Source organism: Aquila chrysaetos, chromosome 2, assembly GCF_900496995.4.
Source record: "Aquila chrysaetos chrysaetos chromosome 2, bAquChr1.4, whole genome shotgun sequence".
Classification (NCBI taxonomy): domain Eukaryota; kingdom Metazoa; phylum Chordata; class Aves; order Accipitriformes; family Accipitridae; genus Aquila; species Aquila chrysaetos.
This window is the reverse complement of record NC_044005.1, coordinates 63824990-63844338: the sequence shown is the minus strand read 5'-3', so window position 1 is coordinate 63844338 and position 19349 is coordinate 63824990.

The following is a 19349-nucleotide window of genomic DNA, read 5'->3' as shown; positions in this document are numbered from 1 at the left end:
AATTGGAATGTATAGATTAGTCTTGTGTGGAAAGGAGGACATACCTTCTGTGTTTCCCAGTGACTTTTTTATTACATGATTCTCTTTTTAGTGAAATTAAGTGGTAGTTCAAATGCCTTCAAGTCAAAACAAGTTGATAGAAGAAATGTTCATCAAGAGTTATTGAATAGAAAGACACAACCTGCTGTTCAGGATGTCCATTAGTTTCAGAGTTCAGGAGCCCAGAAGATGTCCTGGGGAGACACCATTACAGGCTTGCCTGTGTTCTGTCCTTGAATGTATCCTACTGGTGGCTGTTAGAAGTGAGATCTCAGCCTAGGAAGTCCAACTCTGTACAGTTATTCTTCTTTTCCTATCAAGCATATCAACATTTAGCATATTTTAATATTATGAGATAGATAGTTTCACTGGAGGTTGACATGTCAATTGGCAAAATAACAGTGGCAATGTTTCTCTGGTCTATGTCAAAGGAGATCAGAGAAACACAGAATAAAGGGAAAGGAAGAAAAAAAAACACAGTTGCTTAAGAACTAATCAGAATGTGAAAAGACAGAACAATTGCTTTATGGGAGAAGTAAAAACAGTTTTAGATTTTTGGCATCATAGTGAAATGTTCTGTCTTAACTTCTTAAGGTGAAATTCACCATAATCCACAGAAACAAGAGAATGCATTTCGATGTATATTTCCCTCTCAAACCATGAAGATCATTAAAGTTTCAGTCTTGCCTTCTAGTCTGTAGTCTAGCTCTTAGTCTGAAAGGGCAAGAAATTTCTCAGACATATGTTGAGACTACTAAGACTACTGCTACTCTAGTCTATTCCTGTTTTGCCTTAGTATTCAGATGTACTGAACTGTAAGCCTTTACGATCAGTTCAGAACTATATATGTGCTGAAAGCTTTAAATCAATTCAGAATCAATAGAGTTTCCATATACCATGTTTAAACAAGTGTTAGAGATTAAAGGAAAAGATTTTTAAAACTGCAGAAATACCTGAATGTCAATAAAATTACTACATATTTTTAGAAATACTTTCCTATTACTTGTTCACTTTTGACACTTCATACATGCCTTAGCTTCTACATTTCTTACACTGCTGATTAACTATCAATAAATCAAGCCATTTTTCCTTATAGTAAGGAAACATACAGCATAAACATCAAAATTAACTATACAAACCTATAAAACTGTAGGTAGAAATAAGAAAATCAAAGTGATAGACCTTATTTTTGCAACTTTAACTTTCAATCCATTAATTTATTATCCAGACATATTCCACAGAAGTCAAGACAACTTTTCAAATGTGTGGAATATCAGAATCAATTTTTTTAAGAAATAATTTATTACAGTAAGGACCTAGATCTGTGACATATGAGTATCACCAGTGCACGTACTACACTTTCATTTCCTTTTAGACTGTGCCAAGATCTGATTTAGAGATTGTGGACTAAAAATTCAGGAAGTCATGGCCTGTTGAAATGCAGCTCATTTTACAACATCAAAAACCATCTACAGAGAACAGAGACACACACACTATGAGTTTTTTACTTTTTCCAGCGAGCTGTGGTTGTCTTTCTACATATCAACCAGGTATGTAGAAAGATACCTTAGGTATCTTGGGGGTGAGAAAGCATTATATTTTGATATATTTATTATCATAGAATCATAGAATGGTTTGGGTTGGAAGGGACCTTTAAAAACCATCTAGTACAACCCTCCTGGAACGAGGTTGTAATTATATTATATTATATTACATTACATATCAATTACTGGTGAAAGCTTTGTTTCTTCTACACAGTATAGAGAGCTACAGTGTTTGCAATGTGCTTGAATAAGGTTGCAGTTGATAATGTAAGACTATGTGGTGTCATGCTGAACGGGCTAGAATGGTTTGAAACAATGAAAGCACACACTGCCTTCCAAATATTTCTGCTTCCATTTCAATGTTTTACCACTATGTACAGTAACTGCTTATTCTGCATGGTAATTTTGTGTGTCAGCATTGACACAGTGACTATTACTTGTGCTTTGATGAGGGGTCACTTGGCCTCAGCCAAAAAATAACTTGCAAGGGCTGTTCTTTCAAGACCAATTGGAACAGCCTATGGCCCTTGTGCTTCTCTGCTTCCGTAAATCCTTTTGGGATCAGCTGAATCCAGAACCTGAGGAAATGTAACTGTGATTTATAGAATGCTGGGGATTCCTCAGGGATCCCCTAGGGGTTTCTTAGGGTATCTGCTAGGAAACTGTTGCTCTAGTAAATTATAAATCCCATAGCTCATTTACTCAAAGCTGTTGTTATGCCCTGCCAAAGGCATTCAAAGAACGCACACACTAATATGAAATCCAGCTGGATGAAGAGTGGGGTTTGGGTTCATTAGGTTTTGGGTTCATCTAAATGTGATTGTTGACATTTTTTAAAGCCTTCCCAAATTTACCTCCACCTACCCTTCAGCCTCTGCAATTACTTTCCTAAGTTTCCAATGTTTTTTCTAGTTTGACCATAGCTAAGATGACCAGTGAAACTAATAAGACAATTTCATGAAGCAGCAGTAGCAGTGCATGTAGGTTATTTAACTGGGGCATCCGGCCCTAGAAAGTATGGAAGAATTGTATAAGTGCCAGCTAGAGTGGTCAGGTTTCCTGGCTCCCGCCTTCAAATTTAAGACCTGAATCCTGATTACATGAAAGTGTACTATTTTCTGTCTTTCAGGTCATTTACTCAACACTGCCACTGTACCAAACACCTGAATATCTCCCAACAAATGCAGCTAGGATTTAGAGAATATCTACTGATTATAATTCATAGTACTCCTTTTTTCACTCTGTAAGAAAATGTAATTTGTTGTGAATCCTAACAGCTCTACCTACATGGAAAAATTAAACTTGACTTTCAGGCACAGCTTACTGTCAAGTAGGGGTTTTGTTTCTTTCTTTCTGTCTTCTCAAAGATGTGCATACATATTTCATGCATTGCATACATATCTCATGCATTGCATACATATCTCATGCATTGAAGAGGTCTGATAATCCTGTCATATGGTTACCCAAAATCTTCATTCTGTTTTCAGAGAAGTATGTATTTTACAGCTTTTACATCAAGATGACATGTGATTGATTCTTAACTAAAAGGAAAACAAGTTGATTATAAGGTTTCACTTTTTAATCACATTGATTTCAAGGTTTGCAACTAAGTATTTTGGTTCGTACTTCACAAAGATTTATGATAGGCAAAAAGCTTTGTGGAAGTGATATCCTCATTGAATCCAACATTTCTGTCTTATTGTAACTAAAACCAAGTACAGTAAAAATGGTGTTTACCTTATTCTTCCTCAGCAGGTAGTCCTATCCTGAACATAGCAGGTCTGTTCTAAGTTGGTTGAAAGTGATGGAGAACATAAATCATGAAAGTAAGTAGATTTGGAAGGCAGCTGTTGAATTCAGATCTTCCTAGCAATAAAGCACCGTTAGAAATGGTGTTGTTATTGTTACCTATATATTTTTTGTTTTCTTTGTGTGTGCTGTCAGGATGAAAAACTGCATGACTCTAGGGTATCATATATTCAGGTAGAATCAATTATGTCAAAGTAGTTGCGCAGTTCATGATGTATAAAAAGGTTCACTTAGCGTGGAGAAAATTCATATTGCTTCATCTAAAACCCAATTAAAAATTGTGGGAATCTGGAGTTCAAGAATATTAGGTTTCCTGAGTGTTGCAAACAGCTGTCTTCTGCAGGGTTTTGTTTGATTGTTTATTTTTCTTTTATTTTCTATTCTTCTTCTTTTCCTGACAATTACAAGACCAAGTAAGAAATTGCTATCAAACAAAAAAGCCTTTATGTTTCTTTCAAAATATAGATTCTGATAATCTTCATGTTAAGCAACACTTCACTTCTCTTCCTAGGACTATACAAGACAAAAAACTTTTCAAGAGTACTAAGAAACTTGTGTTACTCATTCCACCTATTCCATTCTACTTAAAAAAAAAAAAAAAAAAAAGAAAGAAAGAAAGAAAATAAATGTTTGGTGTTAAATTGCATTCTCTTTTTAAATGACAAGTATACAAGCAAAGGAAATTCATGTTTTCTGAAGACCAAGTCTTTCACTAAATACCCAGAGGAGCTTTAGCAAATTTCTCAGATACGATGAAAAATCCAGCTTTAAAAATAAACCAATTACAAAACCAGTATTGTGATTAATGTAATAAAACTCAAATATTTGTTGATAGCTTGTATAACTACCTACTTTTTCCAGACTGGATACCAGCACTTCATTGATTTGTATCATCCAAGTATAAGTATTTCAGTATACTTTAGCTCAACAGAGCTGCAATAGTGATGTTTAATATTGAACACATTCCAACCATGCAAATTATTAAAGTTTAAATGATAAACAATTAAATGTAAATAGTGTGCAGTTTTAAGCAGCATAGTTTAATGCTGTTAAGACTGTTATCAAATTTAATTTCCTGAGCATCTTCCAGTCTAATTCATCACAGTATATGTGGAATTATACTTCTGGACAACCCCAAAAGACTGGTTTTCATGACTTGCTTAAGTGGGTTTTTTTGGTAGCTGTTACTTAGACTATTCTATTCAAGAGCAAATTATTCCAGACTCTTCACAATCATTTTAGGAAGGTACTGATCTGTGATGTGATACAAAATATCTCACAATGTAGATATGTGTTATTTTTATCAGGTAAAAAACCCTTGCATTTTGAATTCTGTTGCAGTAAAACCTATAAAATTCCAGGACTGCAAGGAGAAGGAACAAGAAATAAAAGATATAAAAGTTGGAAAAAAAATACAGTGAGCATTCACTTTGAAAATAAATGGAGCATCTGATCAAGTTAAAATACAGAAACTTTAACAAAGTTATTTTCAGCTCTGTTTCTTCTTTAACAAAATTCCATACTTACCAATTTAATTAGTCCACTCTATTTGTTAGAGATTTCTATGCTAGAGCCAGCCTTGCATTTCACTGAAGTTCCTTTCTGCCATGGGTTAAAAGAACATAATTCTCCAAATGGTCTTAAAATACCTTATTCTGTCCATTCACAAAATAAAAATGTGCTCATGGGCTTTATCACCACGTACCTGGACTACAAAAAAAAAAGTCTTAACATTGAATGACAGGCAGAAACGTTTCTGCTGATGGTGAGTGAGCCTTCCTACAGTTAATGCAAATGGCATAGAAAGGTGGAAGTCTTGAGTAACACACACATTAGAAGTTGTAGGGAGTTGTCCTTAATTCTGTCATGGAAAATAGAGCAAAATTTGATGCCTAACTGGAAAAAAACCAACCCCCAAAAACCTGAGGTAACTCTGGCATTTTTTGGATATGTAGTAAGTGGCCTAAAAGAAGTTTGCCAAGTTTACTAGAGAAAATATTTTATGATAAGTGTATTTAATGCTGTAAGAATGACAGCACTGGCAAATGTAGTAATGTTTTTATTCCCATTAAAAGACACAGCACTGACTGCACTGTTCAAACATTTCTTAGAATCATGTCAGGTCTTGTTAAAAGGAATGTAGTATAGCTTAAATATTGGTTAGATCACCCTTAACTGGGATCTAGCATTTTAAAATGTATAGCAAAATCAGAAAAGATATGTCTCTACTCAGTGCCAGGACAATAGCCTTTCTTCTGTGTCTAGTCATTGCCCACAAGTGCTGAGGGATGTGGCCTATGTCATTGCAAGGCCACTGTCAATAAAAGGCAATCCGGGGAGGTTCCTGAAGACTGGAGGAAACTAAAAATCACTCTTATCTTCAAGAAGGGCAAGAAGGAGGATCCAGGGAACTACAGTCTCGTCAGCCTTACTTCAGTCTCTGGGAAGGTGACGGCGCAAATAATACTGGAAACCATTTAAACCTGAAAACATATTAAGGACAAGAAGGTAATAGGGAATAATCAGCATGGACTTGTGAAGGGGAACTCAAATCTGACAGCCTTCTGTAAAGAAATGTCTGGCTTGGGGATAAGGGAAGAGCAGGGGGTGCTGTTTATCTTCAGTAAGGCTTTCAGCACTGTCTCTTGTAACATCTTCAGAGACAAATTGATTAAATACAGACTACAAAAGTGGGCAACAAAGTGGACTGAAAACTGGCTAAATGCTGTGATCAGTGGCATGAAATCCAGCTGGAGGCCAGTCAGTAGTGATGCACCAAGAGGCTGATATTGGGTTCAGTACTGCTGAAGACAATCAGGAATGACCTGGACAATGTGACAGAAGAGCACCCTTAGTAAGTCTGCAGACGATATAAAACCAAAAGGAGTGGTTGATAAACCATATGGTTGAGCTGCCATTCAGAAGGACCTCAACAAGCTGCAGAAATGGACCAACAGGAACCTCATCAAGTTTTACAGCACAAAATGCAAAGTCTTTTCCCTGAGATGAATAAACCCATGTACCAGTACATGCTGGGGACCCACTGAAGCAGATTTGCTTCATTGTTCTGGTGGACAAGAAACTGAACGTGAGCCAGCAATGTGCCCTTGTGACAAACTAAGCCAACAGCACCTGTGGCTGCATTAGGCAAAGCATTGTCAGCAGGTCAAAGGAGGTGATCCTTCCCCTCTGCTCAGCCCTGGTGAGACACATCTGGAGTGCTGGGTCCTGTTCTGACCTCCCCAGTACAAGATAAATGGACACACACTGGAGTAAGTCCAGTAAAGAGCCACAAAGATGATGAAGGGACTGGAGCATATGGCATACAATAAAAGGCTAAGAGAGCTGGGGTTGTTCAGCCTGAAGAAGAGAAGGCTCAGGGACATCTGATCGATATGTATAAATACCTGATGGTGGGGAGTAAAGCAGAAGGAGCAGACTCCTCGCAGTGGTGCCCAGTGAGAGGACAAGAGGCAAAGGGCACAAACTGAAACACCGGAAATTCGATTTTAACATAAAGGGTGGTCAAAGACTGGAAGAGGTTACCCAGAGAGGCTGTGGAGTCTCCACCCTTGGAGATACTCAAAACCCGACAGGATGTGGCCCTGAGCAACCAGACCTAGGTGACCCTGCTTTGAGCAGGGGGAGTTGGACTGGATAATCACCAGAGGTCCCTTCCAACCTCAACTACTCTGATATTCTCTTTCTGCCTACTCCAGTTCCTTGAGCTGTTTGGTCAGTAGTTATGGGGAGATGCAATGCCACTGGTATTCTGAATTACTGTCAGAAGCAGGAACTTTTTTTAAAATTATTGTTAAAGTAAAGAATAACTCCATAAAAGAGCCAAAAGTACTTTACAATTTATCCCAAGGATTGTGCTATTGTGTAATACTACATACCTTCAGAATTTTCCAGATTGTTGCAGAATTGTCTTTGCAGCACTTTGTTGCCTGAAACAAGAAATGTAAATTAAGTGATGGAAAACTTGTGACTCTGTTTTAATTCAGCACTTGTAGAAGTCTATTTGGAATGCACAATTTGTTTGAATTGACCACAACTTGAACTACTATGCCTGATATTTCTTTGGTATGTGGAAAGGACTTTTTCATAGTGAAACTCTGATAAATCCTATTTTATAAACACAGTAGAAGACAACAAATATAGCAGTCTAGATATTTGGAGAAATGCATAGAAATTATGAAAATCATTGGACCTTAACATTATGAGAAAAGGAGCCTAATGTTATTTTAGAAGAACCTTTTTAAAACTGCAGAGATCTGGATTTTAAATCCATTGACCAAATAATGATTTTGTTCTATTAAGAGAAAAAAAAATTGTTTACACTGTGATGAATCCTTTAATATTTCATTCTTCTATTTTGCCTTTACAGAAATTGATATAATATATTCCTACACCCCCAGCTGATTTTAAAATTGTTTGATAGTTTCTCAGGAATATGTACCTGAAATCTTGCACATACTAATGGATCAGTTTTGTCAGGTTTGTACATAATCTGAAAAAAAAGATCTTTAGGGGAAAAAAACACACTGTTCTTTTACAGGTTCCACGACCACCTTTCAAACATCCCCTAGGGATAAACTAATTCTCTGGATCTATTTCATTTTCCCAAACAAAACAACAGAGAAAAGGTCTTGCTGTTCAAAGCATGAAGTTTCCTGTAAATGGCAGCATCAAAAACCTATGTTTGCTTAAAGGTAGGAGCCTTTCATGAATAAATATACCCCAGGAATGATGACATGAATCCCAGATTAGAAGACTTGCATATGCCCTTTTGTATGGCTCAAGAATGGCACTGAAAACTTGATTTTTCCTGTGATACCATGATTTTCTCTCATTTAAACTTGTTTTGTGTTCTAATCAGCTGTAAGTCATGATTACATACAGTGAAATAATTTTTAAATTATAGGAGAATAATGATCAGAATGGGATATAGTCTGAATATTACCATCGACATTTTCAAGGTTGGTAGGAGCCTGCTACACAAGTCTTGCTATTGAAACTACTGATGGGGCCCTGAGTGCACCTATAGCTATGCAACCACTTCCCCCTTCCCAGCATCTTAGCTCCCTGTGTTCAAAGTCCCCTCTGCTGTATCACAGTTTTGTAACCATGGACCAGACTGCCGTGGCGACAAGGAAGTTGTGAGAAAGAGCTGCAAGGAGCCTTGTCAGGAGCCTCCCTCTTTAACTGGAGAGCTGCTGTTTGAGCTCCATCCTCTGGTCCTTGCCCGAGCAGTGCCATAGGTGTGCCATGCCTGCCCTCCTGCCCTGCTGGGACTCACCTTCCCTGGCTGGCCTGACTTCCCAGCTTGTCACTAAGGATCTGTCTTCCTACTGGTAATTATTCTTGTCTGAGTAGCACATAGTCTATGAAATGCATATATAGTGACCCTGTTTATTATGCTTAGATTTGTAGCAATTGTCCAGGTTAAGCTAACAAAAAAATGAGACTTCAAATGTCTCTAAGTTGTCTTTTTACTTTTTGGTTGAAATTCAGAATAAATTATTAGAATGTGGAGGATTTTAGAATGTCCCCTTTTAACAGGTTGTTAGAATAACCTTGATAATGTATATATATATTTTAAACTGATATTTTTCAGGCATTCTTTCACACTTTAAAATATGTTCCTTTAGAAAGTTACTTTACCAATAACAGCCTCTTAAAAGCTCAAACACAATAATTCATTTAACCTTACTACCTGCAGCCTTTCCTCCTGAAAACGTTTTCCCTCCTCTTCCCATCCAATCCTTCCCTTGATACTGTGCTCATTAGCATAGCCTGAAAATCCCTACACAAGTGGTATTTTGATTGCTGTGACTGCAGCATTCTCAAAATCTGGGGTTTTTTTACAAGGTTTTACATCCACATGCTAGATATTAAACTGTTTTTCTATTGTTTTTTCACAGGAGAACAGAAGGCTAGCTTAGGCAAAGAGCCTAAGACTAGAAGCTTGAAGTTTGGTAAGATCAATCCATCACTGGTTCCCAAGTAATGAAAAAGCATCTGAATCTAGGAAGCTGGGAATCTGGCATAAATCCTCTGTGAAATAACAAAGCAACAAGTATTGTTCTGATGAATAACAGAAAGTGTAAGATGTTGCCCACTATTGGGGTTCTGCATGTCTTCCTCTGAAACATCCAGTACTGGTACACACTGGTGTAAAAAAACCATAATAGAGAGTGAATAGAGACCACAACAGACTTGCACGTTGTCTAAATGAACTGGTTTTAGTGACTGAATCTGCAACAGATTTAAATATTTCAGAATAGAATTAGAAAGTAGCTCTAATGTGAATCAAGGTTATATACCAGCCGCTATGAGAGAGCTGATAACCCTGGAAACCAGAGCAGTCTGACCTGAAATGGCTCTGTAATCACTCTGGGCAATTACAGCTTAGCGGATGTCTTTAATGTGGCGCTCCTTAGCATGTTCATGAGAGTCATGGTCTCTGCTCATATTGCTGTGTGGACTGTTAGGCCAGACATTGAAAAGTCTTGCAAAATTTTTTTGGGGAAAAAAAAAAAAGGATGTTTTTGTCTGTCTGGTGAAGCATAAATATGAAGAGGTATGAGGGGAATAGTCTCTTAATGAATGTGTGTAATTCTTACTAACAATTTTTAGAACACTCTGCTAGTATTTGGTATTGTCTCATTGCTAGTACTTACATCTAAATAGAATTTGAAGGGTTAGTTTTCATTATATTACCAAAGAGAAAAGCTGCACACAGGGATCTTCTTCAAAGCAGTTTAACTTAATTATCAGTAAAGCTATAATTACACTGGCTCATTTAAGCCCTACATAGTTAGACTATTAGCTTCTAAAAGTATTTTGGATTGTTTTGTTTTGCTTTGTTTTGTTTTAAAAAAAAACTTGAGAAAAGGAAAACATTTCCCTACTCAAAGACAAAGAAAAAAAATATTCTACGTCTCAGTAGCCTTCATGCTCATCTCAAGGGAAATGCTTAAATATGAAAAGGGGAAAGTATTATTTAATTTATTCTACAAAACCTCAGCCTAAAATTCTTGTAGTGAAGCCCTGTGGCACATTGTATGTCATAGACAACAATCCATTTTAATTAGATAGATCTCAATTCCTATTTACAGAACTCGATGGTAGAGTGGCTATTGATTGCAGTAATGAAAAATTGTGCCCTAAATTGTTTTCAATTAAAGGATTTTTAATGAAAATTATGAACATGTTCCCAATTTTTCATGTAGCTCTTGTAAAAATAATTTCTATCTGTAGGATCATAGTTCTCTGTCTGTGTGTGTCTGAGCATGATCTGAACTAACCACTGAACAGAGGTCAGTACTGTCACCTATCCCAGATGATTCAAAATTGTTCAGCTGTGTTGCTGACTGTAGTACTTTTGTACTTTCTATAGTTGGGAATTTACAAGCAATCTGTTTAAAGACACAACATCACAAGATCACTATCACTAGTGAACACCAGCAACACCAAGCAAGATTTCTTTTGAAGGTTAACAACAAATTGTTATGAAAATACTGTTTTCTCCTTGATGTCATGTTAAAGGCTCCTTTGTTAAAAAGTACAGACCTAGTATCAGCTGAACCATGGCTTTCATCTGACACCAGTTTTTGTCCAAATGAGTTTATCAAGACAGTTATTTACTCAAAATCTGCTAGAAATCCCAGAAGCAACAACAAAACTTTTTACCCCTAAATACAAAAATTGCTCTTGCAAGTGAGCCATATACTAGACAGCTTCCTGACCATCTGCCTATGATGATCTCAGATCTAAAGAAAGACTTTACAGGAATAGCAGTAGTATCTTGTTTCCGTGGTGGAAAAGGCTCATGATATAAGTAAGTCAGACAACTACATGTGACCTTTTCTAATTGAACTAATTTTAATGTATCCTCAAAAAAAAAAGTTATGCAAAAATCTGAAATTCCAGAAAGTAAATTTGCACCACTCTTTCTAGAATAATGCTGATAGCATTTAAGTTTTAAAAGGCTGTAATTATTCAGTCATACTTATTAAAAAAAACAAACAGCATAATACAGCATAGTAATATTGTGGCAAATATACCAGTTTACCTTACATATTATGCAAATCAATGAAGCTCACAACTGAGCTAAAGAAAGATCTAGAAAAACATTTCAGTCTTCACGTTCATTTTGATTGCTGTTTCCTTCCATTGAGAATTCCTCCTGTAATTATTATGTTCTCTTAATTTTACTAGAAACTAAAATATATACATACCAAATGACATTATTTCTCTCTTTCCCCTGTGCTTCTAGCTCTAGCAGATTTCAAAGGGAGAAAGACAGAGGTGTTGTTAAAAGACACTCTAGCATGAGTGTTCCAGGCAATCTGTGAAACCTTTGTCTGTTTTTATTTAATAATGATCCCATTTCTTTGTGTATTTCAATTACCACAGCTGCTTAGTCAGTCTTCTAAATAGCAGATAACTACAAACTAGTATAATTCCATTAAAATCAGTAGAGCTTCTCCTAATTTACATTTCTTGAGATCTAATTGCCATTGATGTTGAGAGTAACACCTTGCATTTGTATATTGCTCTTTACTTGCAGATCTCAAACTGCTTACAAATGAGATAATTATCTTCATAATCCCTATTTTGCAGAGAAAGTAATTGAAACACAAGAGGTGAAGTGATTTCTTCAGCATCTTTTAAGTCTTGTGCATGTATTCTTTAGACCACCTTGCCTGATTATAACCTTTTCACTAGCACATTGGGCACCGGTGAATCAAGCACCACATTTAATATATCAACTTTCACCAGGTATTTCAAAATCCTTTCATGTCCAAGCCACAGATTGTTGGGGTTTTTTTGGGGGGTGTTTGTGATTTCTCATATTATTATTAATAATAAATTATTATTATTATTAATTTATTATATCTTTGATATTTTAATCTATTGTTTTATTTTTAATACCATATTGAGAATGCTTTCCTTTACTTTGTTTAATTAGTTAAAACCAAAATAAAGCAGTAGATAACTTCTATAAATTTAATTTTAAAAAATTCACTTATGAATGCACCAACTAAAACTGAAGATGAAGCTCAGTTGAGTTAATGGTGACATTTAATCTTTTTCTTCAGAGATTTGGACTGTGAAATTATCATTATTGATAGTATTTTCTTTTAAGATATCTAACTATTATTTTTTAGAAATTCTGTGGAGTTTGAAAGACAACAAAAGTCTTGAAAGTTCAATGAAAGATGAGGAAAAATATTCATGTGAATGTTTTTGTATAACACTGGAACTATTTTTATCTTAGAGAGCAGAGAAAGTCATAAAAATAGTATAGAACAGAAACATTCACTTATTCCCTTTCAGTGCACAAGAAAAAATGTCCTTCCATATTCTGGAATAACAAAGAAAACTTTGTTTCACGATATGAATAGTTATCTTGTGCAACTCATTTGTACAGTGTATAACTGTATAGCATTTATCTGGATTCTAAAAAGGAATGAAAGCTTCTATATATAACAATAATCAGAACTAGGAATCATTTAAACAACAATCAAGAGTGTTGGACAGGATAAATAGAAACCAAATGAGATTACAAAGAAATGTTAGAATTTTAGAAACTTTCTTTAGGTGAAGAATACATTGTTAATCCATCATGCTCTTTTCTTCCCGGCATGGTATGAAGACCATCTCACAGGTGTCTGGACAAAAAAATATAGTAATTCCTCCTACTGATGAACCTTCTCCAGACTGACATGTAAAAGCAAGTTCTGATCGTAGGACCTGACAAAATGGGGTTTCCTTGAAGGCTAAACAAGTTGTTCAGAGCAGTCTTGAATCTTCAAAGTAAATCTCTTTGGGGATTTTCCCCAGTAAATTTTGCACTCACTATATGCCAGGTCTATGTAGGTACTCAGGTAACCTGTCTCTTCAAGCACCTAGATTCACAATTTTTGTACCAATAACATTTTTCAAAGCTACCATTCCATTTGTGTCAATCAGCTACAGTGCTAAATCTGCATGACACCCACATTTTTTCAACAAAGAAGAGTCTTTACAGTCTGTACCCTCTCTGAAATCTTCCTCAATGCTGTGGTGTAACTCAGCAGTGTAGAGGCCCACAAACTACATTCTCACACTAAGTATCATCTCTAGCTCTTCTCTTGCCAATATTTTCAAGTCTTTATGCATCCAAATGCATGCACACAGAGTACCAAATCCAGAAAGAAAGGCATGTCAGGGTGTGTTAATCACACCAGGGGTTCTCTACAGCTGAGGAAATATCCACATTATAATCTACTCACTTCCAACAGGAATGTAAACATTGGTTTCACAGTAAAGATACTGCCCTTGAAGAAAACTTTGTACATGGTCCCGAAGATCAAATTTCTGCATTGTTGTCTCTGTCTTGTATTTGAATTAGCTCCAGAAATTTCATTAATCTGGTCTCACTAGAAAGCCAAAAGAGGTGACTTGCAATTACAGTCCTTCCACCCGCTCTAGTTTACCTTTTCAGGCAAGCTAATGGCAGGTAATTCCCTCACCTAGACTGCTCAGAGGCTTTAATAATGTCTTTAATTTAATTGGAGACATGCTACCACAGAAGCATCAGATTGTTCCAATAAGAGGGATGTCCTTAACATGCCAGAAAAATTGCAGAGAGAGGGCCTGTCTTCTCTCCATTCCTCTTACTTCTTTGGTCTGATATTGTCTTGTCAATACCTCCAGCAGAATTCCCAGGCAATCCAGGTTTGTCAAGCAACTTACTTGCACCTGAGACCACAATACCATGCGCCAGCTGCAACTCACCTTGCACCATCATGATTTTGCTCTTTACATACAATTTTGAGAAGGCATCATTGGTGCCTGAAATCTGCTTGAACAAAGACTAAGAGAAAAGTAACATGGACTGTACAAATGATTGCCTAGAAAGAAGGCTCAGTACGTCATCTGATCAACATTTTGCCCAGGGTAAGAACACTTAGGTTTTTCCTGCAGTTGCTTGTAGGTATCACTAACAAATCCCCAAAATGCAGCGTGTTGCCAGCTTGAAGTAGAAGGATTTGACTGCTCTAATGAGTCTGATAGGTTCATTTTATCATTGCACTTACAGGTATTTTACCCAAATTGCTGCTATAAAGAAGGTGCTATACAAATAGCAATTGTTTTTCTCCCACTCAAGAAAGCAATAACACACTTCAGCAGGCAAATTGAAACACGAATATAAAGATCTTGTGGTTGAGTGAAAATATGTGAACTTTGATCTCTTGGATTATATACATAGATATACGCTTTTCATGTAATATTTTACTGTTTTTTTCATACATAGTATCTCTGAATTTTTAATCATAATGCAGCATTAGTAGGTAAACCGTATCATCATCTTGACTTGAGTATTAATTGACTAGATGTGTTTCACAAATTTAGTCTCATTTGCTCAATATAATTTTTGGTTCCTGTATTTCCTGAGCAACCTTTCATGAAAGACACACAATTTTGAAAGTATTGGGAAGTTGAAATATTTCTCATAGCTTCTCAAAATGACTTAAACATTGAGATATAATTCCCAACAAATGACAGTGGTAAGTACGTGCCCTCCACCTTTCAATTTTGAGCTGATAGTAAACCAAAGGGTCTGAGTGTCAGGGTCCTGAGTACCTTAATGGCCCTGACCAGCCTCACCTGGGGCTTCCCCCTTCCTTTCATGGGCCCAGGGGTTCCATTTAAGGTCCGTTGGGGGCCCTTAATCCTGGCTTGGGTTGTGGTTGTGCTGGTCTGTAGTCCTTGTTTCTGAATAGACCTCAAGTCTATCTGGACAGAAGTCCTGTCCCCTTTTGCTTCTGCTTGCACCTTCCTCCTTGTGCAAAATGGACTTTGGACCTGGTTTGTTCCTTTGCCTTGTCTAGTGCTGTTGATGTACACCTTTGCCAGCCCCTAGTTCTGCCTGCTGTTGTTAATCCCTATGGGACTGCATCTGCCCATGAGGGCACGCTCTGCCCTGGGGTCCCCCTCAGCTCCTGGCTTGTTCCCCTCACAGGGCAGTTTGGCTGCTCCCTGACACTCAGACTCAAGCAATTTATTCATGTTGTACAGTCAGAGTCCATACTTCTGTCTGAATTACACTGTTGATTAATTTAGTATGTCAGTGTGAAATAAGAACATTTTTCACATGGGTCAATCAATTTATCTAATTGCCATTCATGCTAACACTGGAAGGCCAATGGCATGGCTCTACTCTCTTGTAAACAAATTGCAGAATTCTTCCTTCGAGTAATTTATTACGTAGTAGCATTTCTTCTTCAAGAGTCCCCTGAAGCCAGGGCTATCTGGTTCAGAATAACATTATCATCCTAAAATTAACTTCTGAGATCACAATGGAATCAAAAGTTAAATGCATCATGCAGGAAGGTTTTGCGTACTTATATTTTCTCTTTGTGATACCAAGGAAAGTAGTAAGATACTTTTCCACCTGTTCTGTGCTAAAAACCAGAATTTGCATCTGATGTGTACCGAAGAAATAACAAGATCCTGAGACCTACGAGATCTGTGAGTATTCATCCTTTTTTATTATAATCTTGATTAGATTTGCCATCCAGTTAACTGGCAACATGGAGAGGTTGCATACAGCACCTCTCCTGCCATTCAAGCAGTATGCTGTGTACCTTTTCCCACTTTCTCCTAGTCCATCAAAATTCACTAATGAGATGCCTTCCTGTTGCCCACTTCTCAGTACAGTATATATCTCACAATAGGGAACTTATTGAAGAAAATGAGATACCTCTTTTAATTCTTCAAAACACAGAGAATGGTAATGGTTTCAGGAAGTGAAAACCTCAATTTCAGTGGAGTGAATATTTCTTTTAATGAAAACTCCTATATGAATTTGGCAGGATGGTAGCAGAAATAGACATTCATAAATTGGGGGGTTTGCCCTTGTTTTGGTTAGCAGAGTCACCATTGCCTCAGAAAGTGAGCATAACAGTTTCTTGCAATTTACAGAGGAGTTATCTGCCTCCTCACAGAAAGTCTTCTTCAGAGTGGTTATAAAGAGGCAAATGGGCTTGTGGGACACTTTGTCCCACAGGAGTTGTCAGACTTGATATGGAAGCCAGCTTGGAAGGTGACTCTTCTAGAGTCTGAGAAATCGTGTCACAGTTAAGAGCTTTCTTTGAGAGTAACCAGTCTTTCTGGACTAGGTCATCCAAAGAATAGAGGATAGATATTGGAACCACTTCCCAGAATGTTACACCTAGCGGCTCTTCCCCTCTGTTCCCCACTTTTCTTCCCTGTGATTTGTGCAAGAATGTTGCCACAGGTTTCAAGCTACAGGCCTCTGATGGATTGTGTTACTACTGCTCTGGTCCCTTTGTCCTTCCTATTCACTTGATGAGGAGCTGTCAGCAACCTGGAGTCCCTGTTATCTTCTTTGTCCCCGGTGTTTGGTTCCTTTTGTTATGTGAAAGGTGGCAATTCCTTGCACATGAAACAGATGTGCTTCATGGGATGTGATGATTTATCTTAGACGCCTTTAATGCAATAAATCTCTTCTGAAAGCAAGTTGATCATCCTGTTCACTCTTTGCTAAATTCCTTTTCACATCTCGTTCTTCTATTAGTTGGAATGGACATCATATGATGAACTACCTCTTTGTGAGCTACCTGAAAATTTTTGCAGACTAAGTGTGGGAGAAGTCACTAATCTAAATACTCCAGTACTTTAAACCAAAATCCAAAATCTGTTGTTGCAAGATTACTAAATTGAAATATAATTTTACATAGATTTACACAGAGACAAAATATAGCTCTATGAAAAAAAAGGAAAAAAAAAAGGTTAAAAGTACACTTTCAGTAGTAACCCCTAAAATAATGTATTAGCTTGAAATTGCTTTTTTTTTTTATGCTTCCTTTGATGTCTTATAATGGAGCTGCTGAATTAACCCCTGGCTCTGAAAATATTAATTATTCTATTCATTCAGTGAAGATACCTGACAGATATTAGCTGGTGCAGCAAAAGATGAAGAAAAGTCACTAATATAAGGAAATGATGACATTTCTTCTGTTCCATTGATTCTTGGCAATAATGCACCACTGAACCTTAAATCAGAGTGGAAAGCAGAACATTACCCACTGTACTGGTATTATTTTAAAAGTATTTCATCCCCGCACTGAGAAGAAAGCACTCGACATTGCTCCTTATAGCAGAAATTTTATGCAGAGTACCTCAGGTTCAAGGCTTTAAGTTTCTAATTTTTCTAGCCCAGATTCAGTGCAGTATCTGCTGTCTTTTATTTATATACTTCAAAACCCTCTGTCTCTGACTCTGGAATCCATAAATTAGAAGCTGGTTGAACTTTTCCTATGCCATATTAAATATGCCAAATAATTAGTATGATACTGAACAGTTATCTTCTGCTTATATCATACTTGAAACAGGTTTATCAATTAGTTTCATGGATATCCATGAAAGGGGTAAAAAATTAGCAGTCCAGACTCTCTAGTGTATTCCAGGTTCTTTATGAATATGTACTGATCAGTTTCCAAAACAATACTTAGCTTGCTCATCCATCCATAATCCCAACCACATTATCCCTAGCCTAATTCTGCTATGATTTGGGGCTTTAGCCCAGCATAAGTTCTTTAACCCCTTCAGACATTTGCTTTACAATGACTCCTGTATTTGCTTTGCAGTCATGGCCTGAACGGCTGAATTTCAGTGCTTGTCTCCCTTTTAAGCCAATCCTATGTACTTCTACTATTATCCTAATTTTTTTTTTTTCCTTCCAAATTATGCATTCCAAATTCTTCTCTTTTTTTTTTTTTTTTTTTTTTTGATAGGTTTGCTCTGTATTTCTAAGACCAAACAGCAGCAGCAACAGGACTGAGATAATTCTCATTCCTTCTATCATATTTTGTATCCAGAAGAACAGTGGAAACAAAAATTGGTTAAGGAAGAGAGTTCATTAATCAGTTCAATAGACTGAGGAGGTGGGGATGCAAATGTTGAGGCTTTCTGGACTTCTTTTTCTATAAAATCAAAGATATTTTACCTATCTGTACCTGAAGCAATCATAACGAACTTGGTTGGAGTGCTACATCTCAAGCTGAATGAACAAACATTAAAAAAAGGATATTACGAGTTAGCAAAGATTCTACAGATATGACAAAAGAGACATATCCCTTAAATGACACTAGGCACTTGTATAATGTAATCGTATCCTTCTCTACCCAGTTGCAACTGCATTGCCGTCCTACTTCCCACTTCCACTTTCCTTTTCAGTTTGGATAGCTGAGGAATGTTTTGTTGCTGTGTATATGCCCTAGTGCAAACAAAAAGATATAAATCTGTGATAAATCTTGCTGCTACAATATTTAGAAAGCATGTGCATGTTCTGACAGAGCTGTTTGCAGAAGAGTACTACAAGGACAATTAAGGGAATGATGAGATGATCTTGTGAGAGGAGTTGGAAGGAGCTTGTGATGCTTAGTCTGCAGAGGGGGATGACTGGTGCCTTTACCGCCCAATGAACAAAGAGGGAGCTGGTGAGAAAATAAGCACTAGGGAGAGACAATTTCATTACCAAATGTGAAGACAAGGAAGAGTGGAGGTGGATAGGAATGTTAAGTTAATAATAAGCATATAACTTATAATGAAATATATGGACTTAAGGCTATTAAAATCCAGCCTAATTCTGTTCCAGTTTTCAATGGAGGTAGAATGTAGCTTTCATTTAAGACACTTTCTCATGAGCATAAATAGACAGAAACTTTCCTTAAGAAAATTAAACCTATTTCACTTTTGGTGATTTTGGTTCTTCTCTGATTAGAATAAGAGACAGAAACTTTCTTACTATAGATAATTTTAGGACATTAGTCTGTGTATTGCCTTTGTCTAGGCCTTCTTTAAAGGACCCCTTAAAACATCAATAATTTTGTGGTTCAAAATACTGGTTTTGTTTTGCTTAATATTTCAAGCCTT